This window comes from Vombatus ursinus, unplaced genomic scaffold (genome assembly GCF_900497805.2).
Source record: "Vombatus ursinus unplaced genomic scaffold, bare-nosed wombat genome assembly UNPS02001287.1, whole genome shotgun sequence".
Classification (NCBI taxonomy): domain Eukaryota; kingdom Metazoa; phylum Chordata; class Mammalia; order Diprotodontia; family Vombatidae; genus Vombatus; species Vombatus ursinus.
This window is the reverse complement of record NW_020941065.1, coordinates 14491615-14516914: the sequence shown is the minus strand read 5'-3', so window position 1 is coordinate 14516914 and position 25300 is coordinate 14491615.

Genomic DNA, 25300 nt, shown 5'->3' with positions numbered 1-25300 from the left:
TCCTTTTCCATAAACAGAAGGAATTTTGGAAGGAGCTAGAGCACGGCAGAGAGTAACAAAGAAATCTCAAGGTCTCCTCAGTTATTGAGTATTCTAAGGCCCCTCCCAGCCCTGACATTCCCTGTTCTAAGGCCCCTCCCAGTCCTGACATTCTCTGTTCTAAGGCCCCTCCCAGCCCCTACATTCCCTGTTCTCAGGCCTCTCCCAGCTTTCATGTTCTTTGATTAAGTGATTCAAAAGCTCCCACTTTTAAAACTTGTAAAGAAAGTGGGAGAGAGATGAGAAAGGCTCTTGCCGCTTATGGTAAACTGATCCCCTCAGGTCCCTGGGTTCTATGCTCCTGCACATGCCTCTGACCTCAGTGGGCAGGCTGGTGAGCTGGATTGTGTTTCCCACCCAGCAGCTGGCACAGGGAACCCAGTGGCTGACACTTCCTGGCTAAGCACTTGGGCTGACGGCCGGCTTCCCACAGACCCACAGCTGGCACCAGTGGGCAGATGGGCTGGCTGGCCAGCCAGGTCACTAGGTTGCCAGCTGGCAAGGCCAGGGCCTAGAGCTTGGCAGGGGTAAATCACCTGCCCCCCTGCTCCTGCCTGGGTGGCTGGCACCTGTGGGTAAGGGGGATGACAACTTGGCTTCCCTTGGACATGAAGCAGCTTCTGGTGTACAGACAGGAGTGCTCCTTGGCCTTTCTTCCCTGACAGCTCAGATGCCCTGCAGCTTTAGTCAGTGGCAGAGATGCCCCTAGGTTGACACTAGGGAGCCCAAAGAGGAATGAGCTGGCTTGGGAGGGCTTCCCATGATTCCTAGGGGTTCTCTCAAGTCCTCTTTGCAAAGTTCCAACCCTCTGAATTATACCCTTTCTAGCAGAACCTATGGGGCCCTCTGCTTTCTAATGTCATAATAAGCCTATGATTTCTTAGCTGAATGCTGCTGCGTGCTAACCCTAACCACAGTTCCCTTTCTGGCATCCTGCCAACAACCTGGCCAAAGCTGCTGCCTGGACCTGCTCCAGGACCTCAGCTGCCGTGGCTGCCCCAAGGCTCTGGCTGAGGTGAACTGCTTGGCAGCGTGAGGGTCAGCCTAGACTAGAGTATGAAGAAAAAGAACAGTGTAGACAGCCTGGACACTTCAGCCTAGTTTTGTCCCAGCTATACTCTAGGGCCTCGAACACATGATCCTCCCTTCTGGGCCTCTTCCCTTTTCTATGAAAGGAGATGGTTTATTAGATGGTCTCGGTTCCCTTTCAGTTTTGACATTCTATTTTTTTTAATTTCATAATTCTTTCCCATTTTAATATTCCATATTCTAAGAATCCTCCCGGCAGAAATTGCTCGTTCTGTGGGCCCATCTCACTGCAATGTTCTGTGTTCTCAGCTCCCTCCCAACTCTCACAGTTTGTGAGGAAATATGGTTTCTCTGCTCAAGTGTGTCTTACTTTAAACATGTGCACTAGTTTTATTCCTTAGCTTAATTAATTCAATAAATAGCTATTGTGATATATGTGAAAAGCTTGATTTACTAAAGAGAACCTCTTCCAAACAGAGTCTCTTTAAATGTGGAGCCTCAAAATGTGTTCTAAATGTGCTTCTTTTCAACAAGGATAAAGAAATCAGATGTGACCTTTTTTCAAGAACACTTTCAGAATGTTCTTCCTTCCTTCTTTCCTTCTTTCTTTCCTACCTCTTCCTTTCCTCCCTTCTTTTCTTCCCCCCTCCCTCCATCCTCCCTTCCTTTTCTCCCTTCCTTCTTCCCTCTTTATTTTCCCTTCTTCACTTTCTTCCTTCCCTTCCTTCTTCCCTCCTTATCTTTCCTTCTTTCCTTTCTTTTCTCCTCCCTCCCTTCTTCCTTTCCTCTCTCCCTTCTTTCCTTCCTTCTTTTTTCCCCTTCTATCCTTTTCTTCCTTCCTCTTTTTCCTTCCATAAACATCTATTAATCATTTACCATTGTACTGATCACTGCATTGGGCACTGGGGAGTTAATGTTTGATATCATAATTCCGCTCTCATGGAGACCGCAGTCTAGAGAGATGATGATAAACTAAGAGAGAATTATAACGCTGGTTTTATGTGGAAAGTACATGAGAGGTGCACACCAAGCTCTAGATGAAGTTTGGGAGCTTTATTCCCAGAACTTGGAATATCAGAGCTAAGAGTGGCCTTGGGTTTTGGGACCTCAGGGCTGGGAAGAGCCTTAGAACAGACAATTTTAGAGCAAACCAGTTGCCCTAGACTCTAGGCCATCAGACCTGAACAACTCCTGTGCCGTACCCCAAACAAGCCGTCATTCCAGCTGTTCCTGAAGATCTCCGAGGAAGGGGAACTCATTAGCCCCAAAAGCTGCCCCTTCCTCTTTGGAAGAGTGCCAGATTGAGAAAATTTTTTTCCTCACATCAAGTCTCAATTTTCCCCTTTGCAATTTTCATCCATTGAACCTAATTCTTTCCTCCAGCATTAAGCAGAACAAGTCAATCCCCTTTCCAGGTAGCTACCCTTCAAATAGTCTTAGATAGGTTGTTCCTGCCCTACCCCTCAATCTATCCTTAGTGGGAAACTCTTCTCCAGACTCAACCCCCTCATTTCCCCAAGTCATCCAGAAATGACAAGGTTTTCAAACCTTCATCAGCCTGGTCTTCTTCCCTCTGATGACACCCCCGCCTTCCTATGTCCATCTTAAAAATGGGTCACATGGTCCCTTATGTTTTAGTTGAGGAACCAAGATCAGAGAATGAAAATGACTTTTACAAGGTCACACAGCAAGTGTCCAAGGCATGGATATGGTCATCAGTCTTGAAGGATATCAGAAAAGGAGGGAGGAGGCGTGTGGGGAACAGCATCATCCTCCACCCCCCAAACCGCTCCCCATCAGGATATCTTTGCCCCAGGGCATCAGGGAGAGGGGAAAGGGGGAAGGCCAGTGGAGGGAAAAAGCCAGCTTCTCTCCTCTGAATCCTCTCTGCTCCCCAGTCATGTATAAAACATTCACAGGAACCACTCACTCTTCATGCATTTTCCATGAGTCCAAGCCCAAGCTAAAATATATAAACATAAAAATATCAAAAAGCACTTTAAAAAAAGGACCTGTTTCATAAAATATCAAGAGACTCATTGTAAGGTCTCCATGTCTCTGTGGGCCCCTCTATCTCACTCCAGCTGCCTCTGACCTTCTTGCTTCTGCCCTGGTCCACTTCTCCTTTCGGTCCTTCCATTTTTGCCATCCATCCTTCCTTCTTTCTTTCTCTCTTAAACCCCATTGTTCCCCACTCCTCTTCTTTCTTTCTCACCTCTTTTTCTTGGCTTGTCCTCTCTTCTGTCTTTCTACCTGCTTGTGTGTGTCTTTTTGTCCAGGTTTTATCTTTTGGTCTGATTCTGTCTCTTTTTTTCTGTCTATCTGTCTCTGTCTCCAAAGCAACCACTTAACAATATTCTATTTATCTATCTCCACATCTATCTATCTATCCATCCATCCATCCATCTATCTATCTTCTTTGAATGTCTGTGTATGCATCTCTTGACACCCTCTCCTCTCCTCTTCTTTTCACCTCTCTTCTTCTCCCTTCCTTTCCTTTATTTTTGTTTGTTTAGTATTTTATTTTCCCCAATTACAAGTAAAATCAATTTTCAACATTCATTTTTAGAACTGAGTTCCAAATTCTCTTCCTCCCTCCCCACCCCCTCATCGATCATCTTCTTTTCTCTCCTCCCCCCAACCGTCTCTGTCTGTATGTGTATCTCTTTCTCTTTCTGTCTCTGTCTCTCTCTCTTTCTCTCTCTCCCCTCAACCTTCCTATCCTCCAAAATGACCCATCCCTGATGGTGTCTCTCTCCCTCTGCTGCCTCCCTCTCCCCTTCCTTTCCTCTCTCACATGTCTTTTTCACCTCCTCCCTCTCCCTTTCCCTATCTCCAGGTCTGCCCCTTATCTCACCCCTCCCCTGCTTGTCACAGAGCTGGGCATCAACCCATGCTCTGGGGCTGCCTCTTGTCCTCCTATCTCTGCCTCTGGCTTTCCAGCAATCAGAAGCTTTCACACTTGAGAAATAAACCCTATAATTTTATTTAATCCATGGGATAATCTTTTTGTAACGTTCCAGAACTGAGATATGCTTCCCTTCTCTCACTCCTATTTGCTGGAGACAGAATGGAGATTAGGTCAGGGATGCCCCAACCATTGGGAGAAAGGAATTACTGTTTACACAGAAGCTCAACTCACACCTTTCCTCCTTCCCGGCTGAAGATGGGGGCAGGTGCTCAAGTCCCGTAAAAACAATCACTTACCACTTCCCCAGGTCTAGACCTACACCTGCAGCAATTACAGGATGTCACAGTTCAGTGGGGAACATGGGATCTGGTAGGTTAGTCTTAGAGTTGGATAAAACTTTGGACCTCATCCAACCAACTCCTCATTTTACAGACCAAGAAACTGAGGTTCAGAAAAGGGAAGACACTCACCCAAGTCCACTCATGAATAGATGACAAAGGCATAATTTGAACCCGGAACCTTTGTCTCCAACTTCATCACTCTGGCCTTTACTAGATCATTGATACCAAGCTAGAAGGGACCTTAAATATCAATCCCCTCATTTTACAGAGAAGGAAACTGAGGCCCAGAGAGAGGAATCATCTTGATAAAGCATCAATTGAGGTCTGGAGGAGACTTTAGAGTTCATAGATACCAATGTTTTTATGTTACAGATGAGGAAACTGAGACTGAGACACAATGCCATGCAGCTAGTTAAGTAGCAGAGCAAGAAAACTTTGAATTCAGGACCTGATGCCAAATCCAGTGCTCTTTCTATTCTCCCCTGCTTCTTCTACCTGACCCTTTCCAAATGTATGTGTGGAGTGACTTATAATTTCAATGTGTTTTCCCATCCATAATCTCATCTGAATCTTACAACAGCCATGAGGGGCCAACAGGACAGGGAGGAGTAACCTCATAGGACAGATGGGGAAACTGAGGCCTCAGTTGTGATGGCTAGGATGTGATCAGGTCTTTCTGATTACTAAATGCAGAATCATAGGATTGAGAGTTGAAAGGGACCTTAGACATCATTCTAGCTGAACCTTCTTTGATTTTACAAATCAGGAAAGAGACCTAAAGTGTCTTGGCTGAATAGAGATTGGCTAAACTGGGATGAAGCCACTACTCTGTTCATGACATCGATCTTCTGGAATTCAGACATCCAAGAGGATTCAATTTTATTTGAAAGGAGGGTCCATGGATGCCCAAAAGGCTATAAAACTGTACATACCCTTTGATCCATCAATCCCACTACTAGGTCTGTAACCCAAAGAGATCATAAAAGTGGGAAAAGGACCCACATGTACAAAAATATTTATAGCAGCTCTTTGTGTGGTGGCAAAGAATTGGAAATTGAGGGGATGCCCATCCATTGGGGAATGGCTAAACAAGTTGTGGTATATGAATATAATGGAATACTGTTGTTCCATAAGAAATGATGAGCAGGCAGATTACAGAAAAACCTGGAAAGACTTAGGTGAACTGATGCTGAGTGAACTGAGCAGAACCAGGAGAACATCATACACAGTAACAGCAACAATGTCTGATGACTAACTTTTTATAGACTTAGTTCTTGTCAGCAATGCAAGGACCTAAGACAACTGCAAAAAATCTCATGATGGAAAATGCTATCCACATCCAGAAAAACAGCTATGGAGTCTGAATGCAGATCGAAGTATACTATTTGCTCTCTCTCTCTCTTTTTTTTTTCTTTCTTGTGGTTCCTCCCATTGGTTCTAATTCTTTACAATGTGACTAATGTGAAAACATGTTTAATATGAATGTATATATAGAACCTATATCAGATTGCATGCCGTCTTGGGGAGGGAGGTTGGGAGGGAGGGGAAGAAAAATTTAAAACTCAAAATCTTATGAAAATGAATGTTGAAAACTAAAAATTAATTAATTAATTAATTTTAAAAACCAACCTCTTAAAAAAAAAAAGAAAGGAGGAGGGGCCCGTAGGGCAGCATGAACTTTTCTCCACCCCTTCCTGTCCCCACCCTTAACAATGAGCTCATTGTTTAGAACATGCTTTTGCCACTCTGGGCGCATGACCTCCAGAGCCCATTTAGCTGTAAGAGAAAGACATTTAATTTATTCTTTTATGGCCCTTCCCCCCTGGGAACCCCAAAAGGATTCTCTAGTTTAATCCATCTATATTATTCCCTAGACTCAACTCCCTAAGATTGTTGCTTAGAATGAAATCCATACTCAAGGGACCAATATTTATCATTAAAAAGGACATTTCATAGGAGAAAATACTCATTTCAATGTCTGAATTTTCAACTGTTAAAAAAAAAAAGTCTCATCGTATGTTGTAATCACAACTTTTGGGGTTGTGTCAGGCTGAAAAGTCTCTTTCCTTCCTCAAGGTCCTTGCAATGCTGCTAGTAGGAAGAAATAGTCCTATAATTAAACAGCATTTAAGAACATTGTTCCTCTCTGTTCTAAGGCCTCTCCCACCTGCATCACTGAATGTTCTAGCTTTCCTTCCAGCTTGAATGTTCTATATTCTAAGGTCTCTCAAAGCTTAGGCCATCAAACACAGAATACCAGAGTTAAAAAAGAATTTAAGCCACAGAGTTTTAGTGTTGAAATGTGTTTTAGAATGCAGAGTAAGGAATATTGAGTTGGATGGGAAGCTAGAACATAGAACCTGTCATAGAACATAGAACATAACCAGGAAGAAGGTTTGAATATAGAAAAATAGAATGGAGAAGTTGGAGAAGACCTTGGAGATTCTTATCTTACCCAACCTCATCCTTTAACAGAAGAAATCGAGGAGTTGGCCCAAGGTCAAATGATACTTCAGTGGTAAGAGCAGAGATAGAACCCATGTCTTCTGACCCCTTGGCTAATGTTAATACTCCAGGCTGGTATCACTTCATGATGGTTCTTTGATGAGTTTTTGCTGAACACTCAAAAATCACTTAGCCTTTTGGATTTTATGTTAAGTTTCTTCTGGCTGGATCTTTCAAAAGCCTTCCTCTTCATTTTCCAAGGTCTACAAACTGATGATCCATGATCACCCAAAGGGCTGGCCTTTTGGAATGGGCCAAAGTCTTCTCACTGGCTGTCCCCTATGCCTGGACTGCCCTCCTTCTCCACCTCTGCCTCAGTTTCCTTGGCTTCCTTCCAGACTCAGCCTAGATCTCACCTTCTACAGGTCTTTCCTCAGCCTTCCCACCTTCCATCCCACATGCCTTGCCCTCTGAGACTATTTTCTAGTTAAAGGATGTACTGTGATTGTGAGTTCCTTGGAGGCAGAAGTTTCTTCTCTTTTGTTTCATATCTCTTACACTTAGCAAAGTGCCTGGTACACAGTAGGGACTTAAAAATGTTGTTGACTTGCTTTGCTTCCAGTTCTTCTCCATATGCTATATGTTGCATCCTCCTCTCACTATGCTTCTCTCCATTGCCCTGCAAGTGATATTCATATTAATTGCATTTATTGGTATATATTTTATATATACTCCCTTATTCATGCATGCATTGTCTCTCTTAATAGAATGTAAGTTCCTTAAGAATAGGGCTGGTTTCATTTCTGAATCTTTGAATCCCCAGGATGTAGCATAGTGCCTAGCACAGAGTAGGTGCTCATTAAAGGGATGTTCATTAGTTAATGAAGTTTCATGACTCAGCCATGCCATGGCATCTTAAAAAAAGATGGACTCTCGATTCAAGGAGAAGTGTGGCACCATTTAAAGGTTTTGGCAATATCCTCAAAGCAATCCAGCCCATTCAATCCAAATGAGGGCAAGAAGACTACTTAGGATTCAGATCATGATATACAGTTGTATGGGAAACCTGCAGAGTTTACCCCCAAATGTATGAATAGGTTGGACAGACACTGTGATTGGTGATGAGCTGGGCCCATGAGAAAACTTGTTAATGCATTTAGGATTTCCTTGCAAACTGTTTCCCTTACATAGCATAGGAGTTCATTAAAGGTATTTTTTCCCTCTAGATTTCTGGAGCCTAGTACATAGTTAGCACTTGATAAATGCACATTGAGTAGAATAAGAGTGTAGTAGGTAGGTAGGAAAGAAAGAAAGAAAGAAAGAAAGAAAGAAAGAAAGAAAGAAAGAAAGAAAGAAAGAAAGAAAGAAAGAAAGAAAGAAAAAGAAAGAAAGAGAAAGAAAGAAAGAAAGAAAGAAAGAAAGAAAGAAAGAAAGAAAGAAAGAAAGAAAGAAAGAAAGAAAGAAAGAAAGAAAGAAAGAAAAGGAAGGAAGGAAGGAAGAATGAACAAAAGAAAGAACAAAAGAAAGAAAGAGAAAGGAGTGAGGGAGGGAGGAAGGAAGGAAGAAGATATATAAAAAATGCCCTTGCTCACTTCATCCTCCAAAGCCCTCACTTGATCCTTATATTTCATTATCTGTTATCCCTTACCTCTTCTCCCTTTTTTGGCTTGAGAAAGCCACCTCAAATCAATGTCTCTACTTCCTTTTTGCTCTACAGTCTGGCTTTTAATCTCATCATTTAACCAAAACTCCTTTCTCAAAAGTTTCCAATGATCTTTTAGTTTCCAAATCTAATGACCTTTCGTCAAGCCTTGTTCTTGAACTTGCAACACTGCCGATCACCTTTCCTTCACACTCTCTTCTCTCTAGGTTTCAGGGGAATGCTCTCTCCTTGTTTTCTTCCTCCCTCTCTGATGGCTCCTTCTCTGTCTCCTTGCTGGCTCCTCCTCCAGATTATGTCCTCTCAGTGTAGGTGTCCCTCAGGGCTCTGTTCTGGGTCTTCTTCTCTTCTCCCTCTATACTATTTCACTTGGTGATCTCATCACCTCCCATGCTTTCAGTGGTCATCTCTCTGCTGATTATTTCCCAGATCTATTTCTCCTAGCCCTCTCTCCTAACCTCCAGTCTCACATTTCCAGTGGTCTTTCAGACATCTGAAACTGATTGTCCTATAGATACCTCAAACTCAACATGTCCGACACTGAACTCACCATCTTTCTGCCAAAACCTTCTGCCCTTCTGAATGTCCCCATTACTGTTGAGGGCATCATCACCTCCCCAATCCCTCAGGCTCACAACCTAGGAATCATCCTTGATTCCTGACTGTCTCTCACCACCCCCGATTCAATCTGTTGCCAAGGCCTGACTTCATATACATGACATCTTTTGAATATGCCCTCTCCTCTCCTCTGACACTGCCCCCTCTCTAGTACAGACCCTTGTCACCTCATGCTGAGGGATCTGCCTGTCTGTCTCTTCCCACTCCAGGCCATTGTCCATTCAAACCCTAAAGTGGTTTTCCTAAAGCACAGGTCCAGTCATGTCACCCCTCCCCCACCCCAATCCCCAATAAACTCTAGTGGTTTCCTATCACCTCCAAGAACAAGTAAAATCCTCTGTTTGGCATTCAAAGCTTTTCACAGCCTGCCCCTCCCCATACCTTTCTAGTCTCCATATACCTTATTTCCTCTCCCATTCCCCCTTACTGTTCTATCCAGTGACACTGACCTCCATACTTTTCCTCAAACAAGATATTCCATCTCTCCACTCTGGGAATTTTTTCTGGCCTACTGCATTCCCTGGCTTCCTTTAAGTCCTAGATAAAATCCCATTTTCTAGAAGAAGTCTTTCCCAATCACTCCACTCTGGTGCGTTCCCTTCATTATGTCTAAATTATCTTGTCTATGTCTTGTTTATACATACTTGCTCGTATTTGGTCTCCTTCATTAAAATGGGAGCTCCTTGGGGCAAGAAGGGTCTTTTGCCTCTTTTTGTACCTTCAGCACTTAGCACAATGTCTGGCACATAGTAGGCACTTAATAAATGCTTATTGAATGTCCAGATGGATAGATAGATAAGTGATAGATAGATGGAAGGATAAATAAATAGATAGATGATAAATAGGTGATAGATAATAAAGGAAAGAGAGAGAGAGAGAGAGAGAGAGAGAGAGAGAGAAAGAGAGATAGGTAGGTAGATAGACAGATAGGTAATAGAATATTTAAGTGTTTACTATGTTCCAGTCACTTTGCTAAGACCTGGGGATACAATTACAAACAAGCCAAGACAGTTGTGCCCTCAAGTCAATTTCCCTCCAATAGGTAACACCTAAGAGGGGTGTCAGAAGGATAGGGAACCCCCAAAGGAGCATAATGAAGATACAACCAGGAAGTGGTGTGAAGCCCTGGGACCTGGAAAGATAAGACAAACTTTCACTCTCATAGTTGGGGTCCTCAGGGTGCAGTTCAAGGTTTGGGTGGGATGGTATTGAGAATGTTGGCCCTAGAGCAGACAGCATGGGGAGGAGAGCAGTGTGCATAGGTAGAGGGTAGGATAGTGACCTTGAGTCACCTCTCTCACCAACATTTATTTCACATACCCCTATTTACCTTTGTGTCTTGGTCAACTGTAAGCTTCTTGAAGGTGGGGATAGATTAATTCTTCTCTTTGTATTCCCAGTCTCCAGCAGAATGTTTGGCATAGCTGGCCATTTATAAACGCTTATTGATAGATTAATTGAGAGGCAGCAGAGTGTAGTGGATAGAGAACTGGACTTGAAGTCTGAGAGTTGTTATTGTTGTCCAGTTGCATCTGACTCTCTGTCTGTGACTCTTCTTGGCAAAAATATTGCAGTAATTTGCCATTTCCTTCTCCAGCTCATTTTACAGATGAAGAAACTGAGTCAAACAGGGTTAACTGACTTGCCCAGGACCACACAGCTAGTCAGTGTCTGAGGCTGGATTTGAACTCATGAAGATGGGTCTTCCTGACTCCAGGCCTGGCGCTTGGTGCACTATGTTGCCACAGACCTGGGTTCAAATTCTGCCTCCATTTACTTGCTGTGCGACGCAGGCAAGTCACATTACTTCTCTAAACCTCAGTTTCCTTAAAAGTAAAATAAGGGGATTGATCTCTGAAGGCTCCAAGGACCCTTCCATCTCTAAATCTTTGGTTTTGTGACTGATATAAAGGCTAGAAATGTGAGTTTGAATCCCATGTCAGATATTGACTGATCGTGTTATAACTGAACAAATCACTTAGCTTATGTCCAAGCCCTTGTCCTCATCTCTAAAATGGGGATAAAATTTACACTGGCAATCTCATTGGGTTGCCATGAAGATTTGCACTTGGCAAACCTCAAAGTGTTACCTAAATAAAAATTTTGATTCCTCTCATGGTCCCTGCTAAGTCCCAGCATGCATGAAATAATGACCCCTGTGAGCTTCAAGCCCAAATGTTTTCTGCACGTCAGCAGAGATGAAATTGTCAGGCACAGCATGATGGTTTGAATGTGTATGCGTCCTTCATAGACAAAACCCCCCACCAAAAAAAAAGTCCTATCCCAATCATAATAGCAATTTTAAAGTTTAAAGGGACCTAAGAGATCAGTAAAAAGAACCTTGTCATTTTTTAGAGATGAGGAAACTGAGACCCTGAGAAATAAAATGAATCATCTTAAGTCATCACCCCTAGGTCATTGCAGGTGGTATCTAGGGCTAAAACTCAGATTTCCCTACTTTAGAGAAGGCTTTCTCTACTCTAAAACATGACCATTGTTTTTATTTGGTCTTTACATAAATTACATATTTATTAATGTCACAGAAGCAAAGCCAGGCTAACAGACAGGAAGACAGTGACCCTGATTGGAAACTCTCTTTCATATCCCAGGCTTTTAGAGCATACTCTTAATGCGAAAGAGATCTGGTGGAGAACAAGGAGGGAAGCTTGAGTTAAGTCATGTAGAATTATATTTAGGTTGTCTCCATATTTCAAAGTTTTCCTGAGGGGGGGAAAAAAGAGAAAAAATTCTCTATCTTCTGCTATAATTGGCAGAGGAGCCCTACAAATAATAAGTTAAGAATCTCAGGATCATTTCACAACTCTGCCTTGAACTTACCAGGTGACTTGGGCAAGTCACGGCCCCTCTGGACTTTAGTTCCCTGCTCTGTAAAATTAAGCAATTGCACTAGGTTGGCTCTGAGGAGCCTCCCAGCTCCAATAGTCCAAAATTTTTGCTCAAAATCCCCATCTCTTGGCCCTATCATCCCCCAGCATTTGTCTTCCTTCAAGATTGATTGACTGGCTATGAAATCCCGCATCTACCAGACATACAGCAGCACTGGTAGACTATTGGCTGGTAGAAAGTGGTGGCTCGGGTACCACTTCTTCCATGAAGCCTTCCATGACCCCTTTCAGTTACTAGGGCTATCCTTCCTCAAATTTCCTCTTATCATGCTTATCTTTGCAACCCTCCCTCCCCAGGGGAATGTAAGCTCCTTGGGGGCAGGCACTAATTTGCATCTGTCTTTGTCTCCCCAGCCCCAGGCACTTGATAAGTATTTGATCAATTGAATTAAATTAAACTTCTTTAGTGGATGCTTAGAGGTCCCTTCCAATCTTCTAAAAACTACCTACATCCTAAGCCCCCACACCCAGCCTAGATCTTCTCCATACTTTGATTCTAAAGTCTTTCCAATCTCAAACATTCTACATTTTAAGGTTCCTCCCAGCTCTAACATCCTATGATTCTGAGGTCCCTTCCAAAATTAACATTTTATGTTCTAGAACTTCATGGTCCAGGATCCTTCCTATCTCTAGCCTTCCAGGTTCTAAGGTCTCCTGGCTCTAACATTGTATGATCTAGCATTCCAGAAGCCTATGGCAAAAGCTTGCAGCAGAACTGAGACCTGGGCCCTATTTTGGGGGTGAGAGGAGGAGGGAGGGCTGTAGGGAGTTCAGCACTATTAGTTAAATAATGTTTCTTTAAAAATGTATTTAATTCCTCCTCCCCCCCTCGAAATGCTGAAATGTTCCTACCGAGTATACTTTCCCCCCTTACCCATGAATATTAATGGCCTTCTCTGAGCTATCTACTTGAAAAAAATGAGAATAAATTAAATACCTACAGATTTTTCTAATTCTTCTTTTTTGGTGACATGCCGTCATTACATCAAATTACGGAGACGGGCTCCCTTTTTTTTTTTTTGGTGAAAATTATGGAATATAAAGTGTATGTAAATGGAGCCCAAGGCTGTGAAGAAAGAACAGGGGCCAGGGAGGCATTAGGTATTCCAGAGGCGTAGTCATGGGCCAATTAATCAAGCGGTGGCGAGAAAAGATGCAGAAACGATGAGTTCGCCCTTCATGTTGATGAGGCCGGTCCAGGGCAAATGCTGCCGCACCTGAGCTCATAGTTAGGCATGCAGAAAGGGATCATGGGAATATCTTCACGCCTTTGTCTTTCTTGTGAAGGATGGAAAATGTCAGGCTGTTGTTTGGCTGCATGGGGGAGACTCAGGGAGAATTCACAGTCTGGCAAAGGCTTTTCTTTTCTTTCTTTTTTTTTTTTTAACTCTTTCTGGTCTCTCTCTCTCTCTCTCCTTTTTCCCCCCTTGTCTCCTTTCTCCTGCCTGAGCTCACGGGTCCAGAGTCCATGGTTCACGCTAAGCAGGAAAGGATACTGGCTGCTGCTAGTGACTGGCTGCTATAGGGGCAGTGTGTGTGTGTGTGTGTGTGTGTGTGTGTGTGTGTGTGTGTGTGTGTGTGTGTGTGCTGGAAAAGGTTGGGAGATGGAAAAGAAAGGACAAAAGCTCTGTTTATAAATTGCTCTCTGTTCACCCTGGAAATGGTTTTGAGTGACCCTCTCTTGCTAGCCCTTTCTCTGTTCGCTGGTAGTGACAGACTAAATGCTTGGATACCAAAGATCAGAACGGAGCATGAGCAGTAACAACAACAACAGTGTGATTCTGTGAGAAATCGGAGCTTTCCCTTCCTCTCCAGATATTTGCTTCTACTTAGTCCCCTCGAAGTGGAAGGTCGTGCGAGTCTCAGAAGGCATGTATGCTTTCTATATAGTTATTCATGAGCTAACTGGTTCTGGGACTCATGCTATAGAATCTCAAAATGTCAGAGCTGGGAGGAATCTTAGAACATAAGGTAGAGAACGTCAGAATTAGAATGGATTCTAAAAGAGAGTTTTCTATGCTGGAAGAGATATTAGAACACTGAAGATAGACTGGCAGAGCTGGGAGAGACTTTCGATCATAGAAAAGACAAGGGCAGAGCTGAGAGGGACATCAGAGTATAGAATGTTAGACCTGGAAAGAATCCTAGAAAATGGAATATTAGTAGCATAGGGAGACCTAGAAGACAGATCAGAAAGTGTTAAAACAATAACAACCAAAAAAAAGCCATAGAAGATAGAATATCTTAGAATATCAGAATTTAAAGACTCTTATAACTCCATAGGATTTTGAATTGAAAGAGATCTTAGAGGTTACCTGGGCCATCTGTGTACTTTTACAGATGATGACATTGAGACCTGGAGAAACAAAGTGACATGAGCAAAGTCACCCCGTATGTTCCCAATGCAACCAGGATTCTTAGAAGTTAGGTCAGGAATGGACAACTTTATTGAGCAAGGTGTAATAACAATAATATTCGTTTGGAGAGACAAAAGGTCTAGAATCTCAAAGAAAATAATGAAATATTCAGAAGAGGGAAATAGCACTTTCAGATGTCCAATTATACTGTGAAGCAAGAATTGTCAAAACTATTTGGTATTTATTAAAAAACAAACAAACAAAAAGAAAAGTAGATGGAACTGGTTAGATAAACAAGCAATGGAATTCAATAACCTGTTGTTTGATTAAACCCCCCAAACACAGACTAGTTAGAGACACACTTCCTATTTGAGAAGAAAGGCTAGGAAATTCCAAAGGAGTTTGACAGAAATTAGACCAAGACCAGCATCTTATACCAAATACTACAATGAGACTAAAATGGTTGATACTTCAATATAAAAGTTAATGCATATAATACATATATACTTATAAATACATACATATATCTGTATATATGTACATATATGCATATCTATCTAATTATGTATGTGTGTGTTTTTGGGTACAACTGATTCCACAGCAGTGGGCTAAGAGAAAATACATACACGTAAGTCTATATGTAAACTTATGTACATCTCTCTATCTCTCTCTGTCTCTCTCTGTCTCTCTCTCTCTCTATCTATCTTGTGTGTATGATTGGGTATAACTGATTCCACAAGAGTGGGCTAAGAGAAAATTCTTAATCAACAAGGAACGGATGAGATCATGAAAAGACGATTTCAATTATATGAAATTAAAATAAGTCTTGGCGCAAACTAAATTAACAAAGCAAGAATAAGAAGGGAAATTGCTCATGGGTTGGGGGGGGAGCTGGGGAGGGATGTTTGCCCCCAATGTAGTTGATATTTAAGTGGAGAATTAACAAAAATATGAAACCAAAAGCCATTCTCCAATGGATAGGAACAAATAGTTTTTGAAAGAAAAATTGCAAACTCTTCACAGTGATAAGAAAGATTGCTTCAAATTACTAATAATAAGATATATGCAAATCACATCATCTCACACCCATTAAATTGGCAAAGATGATAAGAGATGGGAATAATTAATGTTGGAGGGGTTGTGGAAAGACAGGCACACTAAAACACTATTTGTTAAACAGTTAATTGGTCAAACCACTCTGGAAAGCAATTCGTAATTATGTTAAATAAAAGTGACTAAAATCTATATACTCCTTGACCTAGCTAGCCAAGTGTAGGCATATACTTCAAGAAGTCCAAAACAAATCAAGTTTATAAATATTTATTGAGTCCCTACTATCTGGCAGCTAGGTGGTGCCTTAGTGCATAGAGCACCTGGACTGGAGTCAGGAAAACTCACCCATCTTCCTGAGTTCAAATCCAGCCGAAAACACTTACTACCTGTGTGGTTTCTTCATCTGTAAAATGAGTGGGAGAAGGAAATGGCAATTCACTCCAGTATCTTTGCCAAGAAAACTCCATGGACAAAAGTCCATGGGGTCACATGGAATCAGATATGACCGGACAACTGAACAATAATCTGTTCCAACCTCTGCTGAGCTTCGGGGACACAAGAAAAGCAAAATCAGTCCCTTTCCTCAAGGGAGATTCATGAAGGAGATAACATACAAATTATTATGTACAAAAAAAACACCTGGACTCTCTGGGCCTTTGTCTCCTGGTTTGCAAAATCCAGGGTAATCTTTGAAGTCCCAGGTTTAAATCTTTTTGTTTGTTTGTTTGTTTGTTTTGGCTAGGCAATGGGTTAAGTGACTTGCCCAGGGTCACACAGCTAGTAAGTGTTAATGTGTCTGAGGCCGGATTTGAACTCAGGTCCTCCTGAATCCAGGGCCGATGCTCTATCCACTGCACCACCTAACTGCCCCCCAGGTTTAAATCTTGATAATTCCTTTTCATATGATCCCAACCTTGAAATAAATAAGAAGAGAAATGTGATTGGGAAAAAAATGAATAAATAACAAGTAATATATACACTAAAAACAAAACTCAGGGCAGTGATGTGGGAATCTTTCTGCCAAGGCACCTTCAGTCAATCAGTCAGGATGCATTTATTAAGTTTCTACCATGTTCTAGGTACTGTGATAGTACTGGGGATGGAAAGAAGGGTAGAAAACAGTAAAGGACAGTCCCTGCACTCAAGAATGTTAAATTCTAGGGGAAACAACATGCAAATAACTATGTACAAATTATATATATACACACATACACACAGATGTGTGTATATGCATGCATGCATGTATTATTTCTATGTGTATATCTAGTATAATTTGTATATAGTTATTTGCATGTTGCTTCTTCTAGAATTTAATATCCTTGGGCACAGGGACTGTCCATATACAAATATAGAGATAGAAATAGAGATGGAGATAGATAGATAGATAGATAGATAGATAGATAGATAGATAGATAGACAGATAGATAGATAGTGATATGACAAACTGGAAATAATGAGTAGAAGAAAGGTGCTACCATATTAAGGAGGATGGGGGAAGGCTTTCAGTAGAAGGAAGGTTGTTAGCTGAGACTTGAAGGGAGCCAGGGAGGCCCAAAGAGGTATCTCGGCACCTGCTCCAAGATGTAGAGGCTCGGGTACTGCCTGGGACACTGAGAGGTTGAGAAAGTTGTCTGACATCACACAGCCAGCTGGTGGAAGAGGGGGTGGTGTGGGGGTAGGGAGGGTATTGGGGGTAGGAAATAGGTCTTGGACCAAGCTCCTGGTTTGAAGGCCACATCTCTATTCTACTACATGACTTTTTGCACTTATAATCTAATAGGAAATTGTCCCTGGATTATCCATGTCAGTGCTCTGAGTATGGATAATTGATAACATGCTGTATTATCATGAGCTTTACCATTCTTCTGTACTGTGTGATAAATCAATACAATAAAGATTAGAACTGGGAAGGGACATAGAACAGAGAATGTCAGAGCTGGGAGGGGCCTTAGAACAGGAAATGTCAGAACTGGGAGGGGCCTTAGAACAAGGGAAGGTCAGAGCTTAGAGAGGCCTTAGAACAAGGGATGTCAGGGCTGGGAGGGGCCTTAGAAGAAAGAATGTTCGAGTTGGAGAGGACTTTAAAACAGAGACTGTTAGAACTAAAAGGACCTTCAGAGACGTCTAGTTCCACACTTTCCCTTCAAAGATGAGGAAACTGAGGCAGAGGGAGGGGAAAGTTCCTTGCCCATGGTCACACCAAGATGGAGCAGAGCTGGGATTTAAGCCCATTTCTCTAAATCCAAGCTCTTTCCTGAAGCACATTATAAGGCACAATGTTCTAATGAATTATGGGCAGATTCACTGAAGCCATGAAAGTTAATAATGGCAATAAAAGTATTGATAGTCACAAAGTCAAGATTTTGCCAAGTACCTTCCCAGGAGTGCCTGGGTCTGACTGCCCCAAGCTTTCTGTTCCCTTCTGACTGTCAGGCTTCCCAGCCGGGAGTATTTAGAAATTGGAATTTTTTGCTCCTGCTGCTGCTGCTGCTGCTGGCTACCAGTTGGTGTCCATAGCTTTGGTTTGCCGAGTACTACCCCAGCATTTATCTGATTGGATCTCCTCTATACTACCCCTCTCAGTGTGGTTGGGGAAGGGATCTAGGAGACGGAACAGGTAGTGAGCTCCCTTTGGGATCAGGAAGACCTGAGTTCAAATTTTGTCCCTAACACTGATAGCTTCAGGGGCATGCTCTAGTCCGCCTACACATCGGGCTTAATTGACTGTTTTGATGGTGGTCTAAAGGCACAAAAGTGATAGAGAAAATATCAAATAAAAATTAAACTCAAAAGCACGTGTTAAACATTTACGGGCACACCCTAGGCTAGTTCTGTGACCCTGAACAAGTAACTCAACCTCTTTGGGTTTTAGGTACCTTCTGACTCTACGTCGATGATTCTGTGAGCTGTGACATTTGGGGTCCAGAGAAAGGAAGAGATTTTTTTGCCCAAGGCCACACAGTGAGTCTGTAACAAACTACAGAACATGCCCAGGAAAGCCAAGAGCAGACGCTTACTCCAAGGGGCTGCCTGGCACAGAATGCCCCACCCTCCCTTCTCTGGTATTCTGGTATTCCCCGTTCTCTGAGACATGAGCAAAAGCATCTCATCCCCCTGTTTGCCTACGATTTACTACTATTTCACCTCTAGACTTTCAAGGGATCTTTCCAATTCCCTCATGTTGCTGATAAAACTAAGGCCCAGAGAGAAATGCCTTCATAGGCCACAGATTTAGAAATGTTAGGGACCTGGGGGTCATCTAGTCCAAACCCTTCATGTTATGCTATATTCAATTTATAGAGGAAGAAATTAAGGCCCAAAGTATGGGGGGAAAAAAAGACAAAAAAAAATCTACATGGTGCAGCAGATAGAACCCTGGGCCAAGAATAAGTAAGTTGTTCAGTCATTTCAATCATGTCAGATTAGAGTTTTCTTAGCAGAGAGACTGGAGTGGTTTGCCATTTCCTTCTCCAGCTTATTTTACAGATGAGGAAACTGAGGCAAATGGGGTTAAGGGATTTGCCCAGGATCACACAGCTGGTAAGTGTCTGAAGCCAAAGAATTGGGAAGACTTGAGTTCAAATTCAGCTTCAGACATTTTCCAAGGTCACCAAGAGGAAAGAGAGAAAGTTTCAAAGTGGTAGATTTGATTTTGCTGCAGACGCAGCCCAGTTAAGCCGATATTATACTGAAATTGACGTCATGAAGAATAGAGTTTAGATGCTTAATAGCTCTATGACCTTGGCCAAGTCACCTCTCTGCAGCTCACTCCATTTCCTTGTTGCTAAAATGAAGGCTCTTCCAGCTCTCAGTCTATGACCCTATGAGATCTCTCTAGCAATCAGAGTTGTCTGAGAGGTGATAGACTCACCGTGCAGAATAAGATGCACATTTTCAGATATGTTCAATAAGAGAGAAGGTACAGCTAGTCCCTGCCTTCAGCAGTTTCCATTATATATTTACCTTTATATACATACACATTATACATTTCCATTATACATAAGCCCAATTCTACATGTACAACTTACAAATAATCCGCCCTAGGAAGATAGGAAGAAGAATCTAGTCCTTATTTCCTCTGACAATGATAACAATAGCAGTCTAATCACTATCATAAAAGCACTTTGCAAATTTTATCTCATTACATTCTCACAAAAATCCTGGGAGGTAGATGCTTTTATTATTATCTCCATTTTGCAGATGAGGAAACTGAGGCAGACAAAGGTTAGCTAACTTGCTTAGGGTCCTACAATTAGTAAGTGTCAGAGGCTGTATTTGAACTCAGGTTTTCCTTACTCCAGGCCTGGCACTGTATCCACTATGGCACCAGCTAATTCCTCTTGATATCACTTCAGGTCTTAAATGTGATCCTTCCCTCTGAAACTCTCCCTCATTTACCCCATCTATATCTTATTTGTACATAGCTATTTGAATGTTATTTGCCCCTTTAGATAGAGCAGGAAACTGTCTTTTGCCTTTCTTTGTAACTGAAGAGCTTAGCACCATGCCTGGTACACAGTGGGTGCTTAATAATTACATGTGGATTGACTAATCCTGCTCCTGTACTCCAAGTCTTCTCTTTTCCAGATAAATATTCCAAGCAAAGAGAAAAAAAAATCCTTTTTGGGTTGTGAAACAAGGGCCCAGAAGACAGAAGAGCAGATTTTCCCACCATGCTTGGTTGTGGTCCAAAAATGGTCAATGTTTTGCCCTGACATCGTTGAGGATGCTGAGGAGGTCTGACAACTGATCCTAAGAGGGATGGTTGAAGCACTTGGCGGGGGTGGGGGAGTTCAATCTGGAGCAGAGAAGATTTGAGTAAGTCGGGGCATGATAGCTATGTACAAATTGAAGAGGATCATGGGATGATAGATTTAGAGCTGGAAAAATATCATCTAATCTTACATCTTCCTTTCACAAGGGAGGAAACTAAGGGAGGCCCAGAGATGTTAAGTGACTTGAGGTCACACAGGTAGACTCAGGATTTGAACCGAAGTCTTCTGACTCCAAGGAGAGGGATTAGCCAATTTGGCCCTAGTAAGCAGAATAACAACAACAAGGAGTGGGAGTTATAGGAGGGCAGATTCTGCCTCAATATAAGGAAGAACTTTCTAACAACAAGGGAATTGGTTTGATAGTCTGTGAGAACTACCCAAAAAGTCAAAGGAGCAGCCTCCAAAGGTAATGAACCACCTGTCACATTAGGTCTCCAAGCAGAGAACAGGTGACCTGTCCTGGAAACAATGGAGGGGAGTAGGTAATAGTTGGACTGTCTGATGTCTCGGGTCCTTCCCCATGGCATGGCAAGGGGTGTGTTGGGGTTGTCCCCCAAAGCAGACAGGCTGGAAGGGGACCCACATTCATACTGAGCTTTCCAGCGATCCCCGGCTCGTCCTTCTCTCTCTCTGGCACAGCGAGGAGTCACCTGGTGCGGGCAGACGACAGAGGGCCCGTGTTGCCCAAGGCACCTCATTACGTGGAGAAATCATTCCCTATTTTTAATTAGCTAGAAAGATGATCTAGCTGTGGTAATTAGTACCAGGTGGTGGGGGCTTCGAGGGGGCGTTGCTGGGAAGACGTGCAAAGTCAAACTTTGTTTCCTCCGTTACGAATCATCATCCTTCTCCTGATACTCATAATCTTGCCTTTCAATTCCCCCAAAGGCTGCTGGGATATGAGGCTGAACACCTGAACACGAGTGATATCAAATTTTTCTTGAATATTGTTTTAAATTATAAAACTATACATAGAAACACTTTGGGGAAGTGTCTACAAATTCAGACTCGGAGTCACGAAGAGCTGGGTTCAAGTCCTGACTCTGACATTTATTAGCAATATGAGCCTGGACAAATCATTTAACCTTTCCCCACCTTGTTTTTTTTTTTTTTTTAAGGCAATTGGGGTTAAGTGACTTGCCCAGGGTCACACAGTTAGTAAGTGTCAAGTATTTGGTCTGAGGCCAGATATGAACTCAGGTCCTCCTGACTTCAGGGCCGGCTCTCTATCCACTGTGCCACCTAGCTGCCTGCCCCACCTCAGGTTTTGTCATGTGGAAAATAGAGATAATAAGAGCACTTACATTAGAAGGTAACTGTGAGGAGCAAATGAGATCACACATATGCAGGGCTTTGAAAACCTTAAAAAGCAATATGAAGGCTGGTTGTTATTATTAATATCATTATCTTCATGTGGACATATATTTACACATTTGGCATAACAATATATCAACCTAAGTTCACTCCTGAACTTAGGTTGTGTGAACCTGACAAAGTTACATCATCTATTTCAACCTCAGGCCTTTCATCTGTCAAATGGGTATGACAATGATAATGCTTGTACTACCTTCCCCTAGCCACTATGTGGACTCCCCACCTTATTCAAGAGAGAGAGAGGGAGAGAGAGAGAGAAAGAGAGAGAGAGAGAGAGAGTAAAATATATATATAGAGAGAGATACCCCTATCTCTACATCAAGAGAGAGCTATATCTATATGATATATAGATATCTATGGCTACATCTATTGATTCATATATCAACCTATATATCTATAAAAACTTGTACTATACATATATAGACATAGAGTGAGATCCATCTATATCTCTCTATATGGAACCAATGAAGATGGATGCTATATATAAAACATACTTATATGTATAGGCAAACTAACAGATACAGCTAGGAGGCTCAGTGGATAGAGCAGTGGGCCTGGAGTCAGGAAGACCCCAGTTCAAATCTGACTTCACATACTTACTAGCTGTATGATCCTGGGCAGATCACTTCACCCTGTCTGCCTCAGTTTCCTCATCTGTAAAATGAGCCGGAGAAGGAAATGGTAATCCACTCCAGTATCTTAGCCTAGAAAACCCCAAATGGGGCCACGAAGAATTGGACACAGCCGAAATTAGTGAACAACACCAATATCCCTCGACACCAAATATACACTATGTAAATGCATACACAGACATGGATAGAGGTGATACACACACACACACATATGTCTCAAATACAGAAAGTACCGACTCTGAAGCCAGAGGATCTGGCTTCCTCTGGCATCAGCTGCCTTTGTGACCTTGACCAGCTCCCTCTGCCAACCTGCATGGCCATTTCCTCATCTATAAAATGAGAAGTAGGTGCCCCTCCCCACCCCGTGGCCCTTCCTAGATCTAGATCTAATGTCCCATGACTTAGAGTTCTTTTCCATCTTACCATGCGTCCTTCTTCCCATTGCTTCCCACTAGTGGCCTATCCTGAAGCATTATAGAATCCTCTGCTCAAATGTCATCCCTCTCAAGAGGCCTTCCCAGGTTACCAAAGTCATTAACACTGCGTATTTACTTTGTACATATATTAGATATGAAAAATGTTTCATTCTTGGAGGTTATTGAGGTCAATGCCTTCATTTTACATGTAAGGAAACTGAGTCTGGGGAAACGAAATGATACGTCCAAACTCCTACATCTATTATGTGCATTAGACAGGATTCAGAACCAGTTTCCTTTACATGTATTATTTTATTTGATCCTCATAACAGCCCTGGGAAGTAGGTGCTCATGTTATCCCCAATTCACAAATGAGGAAACAAGCTAAGAGGGGCAATCGACTTACCCAGGATCACAAAGCTAAGGCGGCATGATTTGACATCAAGTTTTCCTGACTCCAAGTCCATCTTTGTCAGCTCCTATCTCACTTTTGAATTTGTACTTCCAATGCCTAGCACAGTGCCTGGATCTAACAGTACTTTAGTCTCCAGCTGCTGGTCCTTTCCTCCTAAAGTTCCTCAAATCTCTTTTGTGATAGATAGATAGAAAGAAAAAGAAAGAAAGAAAGAAAGAAAGAAAGAAAGAAAGAAAGAAAGAAAAATAGATACATAGATGGTTGGTGGATGGATATGTGGATGGATGATGGATGGATGGATGGATGGATAGATTATTATAAATAGATATAGATGGATAAATAGATATGTATATTCCACCATGAGAATGTAAACTTCTATTAAAGAAAGAGGAAAAGGTTTTACTTGTATAAAAATGTTTAGAGTAGTTCTTCTTGCCATGATAAAGAACCAGAAACTGACAGAGTGCCCATAAGTTGGAAAAAGTCTGGATAAAGTATGGTATTTGAATGAGATGGAATCCTACTTGCTATAAGAAATAACTAAAGGGATGGTTTCAGAGGAACCCTGGAAAACTTGTCTGACCTGATACAGAGGGAAATGAGCAGAACCACAATGTACAATGATAACAACATTGTAAAGACAATTTTGAAAGACGACTCTAACAGCATAATAACTAAGACTCCAGAAGACTGATGAAGGGTGATATGAATTCAGGACACAGAATGAGACACACAATTTTGGACATGGCCAACATGAGGCCTTGTTTTGCTTGACTATGCATATTTGTTCCCAATGGAGAAGAGAGGTGAGGAGAAAACCAGAAACAAATAGACAGATGTTTGATAATGGAAAAGGAAATAAATTTTAATTCTAAAAAAAAAGGAATGAAAATTTCCTTAGGGCAGAGGCTCTTTTGCCTTTGTCTTTCTATCCCCAGTGCCAGTTGATTGACTGATACTCTTCCACATCCAGCGGCCATGCCCAGGTGGTTTCTCTCTGCCCAGCTCCAATACCCTCCACCCTGTCACCTCCTTCCCCCTTGCCCTACATGTGAACATTCCTAGATAGGACTCAGACTATCCCATAATATAAATGAGAACAGAAACTCAAGCAGTGGAAACGACTTCCTGGAGCTCGCAGAGGGAGTTAATGAAAGAAACAGGACTCCAGCCCTTGGCCCCTGACAGTCTGTGTGGTGTAGATGACAGTACTGCTCCATCTTGCAGTCAGAAACCCTGAGTTCCTTCCTCTTTTGATACTCACTGGTTGTGTAACCCTGGACAAGTCACTTAATTTTAATCTCCTTCAGGCTCAATTTCTTCATCTGTCAAATGTGTGAGATAGTGACTGGACTACCTACCTCATTGGAATGTTATAAGGAATGTATTTTTTCAAGTCTTGAATACCTCCTGACATTGGAATGTTGATTATTATAGATCTCTATTTAGGGTTCTCTCCCCTAATTATTTTTTTCACTTCTAGTCATGTCCAACTTTTCACGACGCCATTTAAGATTTTCTTGGCAAAGATACTGGAGTGGTTTGCCATTTCCTTCTCCAGCTCATTTGACAGATGAGGAAACTGAGGCAAACAGGGTGAAGTGATTTGCCCAGGGTCACACAGCTAGTAAGTGTCTGAGGCTGTATTTGAATTCAGAAAGATGAGTCTTTGACTCCAAGCCCAGCAGCACTCTATCCATTGCTCCACCTAGCTGCCCGAGTCTCTCCCTTCCCCCTCTCATAAACATAGACAACATGGCTGCCCTGGTCGTCTTCTTCTTCTAATCATGAGGAAAGGTAATCCTAAGACTTCCGCTGGTCCTGGTTCAGCTGATGGACACCGGCCCCCATTTGTGAAATGACTTGAGGGACTCAGGAACATAGTTTGTGGCTAGCTATGTGTCACAGCATCAGAGATTTAAAGATGTCAGCGAACTCACTGCCATCGAGGCTAGCACCTAACATTTTATGGAGGAGGAAACGGAGGCCCCAGGAGAGCTAGGTGATGTTGCCCAAGGTCACGTAGGCACTGTGACAGAGACAGGATTTGAACCCAGACCCTGTAACGCCAGAGCCAGTGTTCCCGTCTGGGTCCCTAAAATTCCACATGAGCACCTTTCTCACCTGGGTTGAGATTCATCCGCCCCATCCTAATTTAAAAAGATCATTCCCTATTTCTTTCCTTTTCACTGAACCATGAACCAAACTGAAGGGTTTTCAGAGATAAACACATTTCATAAACCAGCCTGAACAGGAGCATGGTAGCAGTGATTTTTTTTTTAAAACTACTGAAGTGAAACAAATGTGGAAACATAGAAATAGTCTCCAA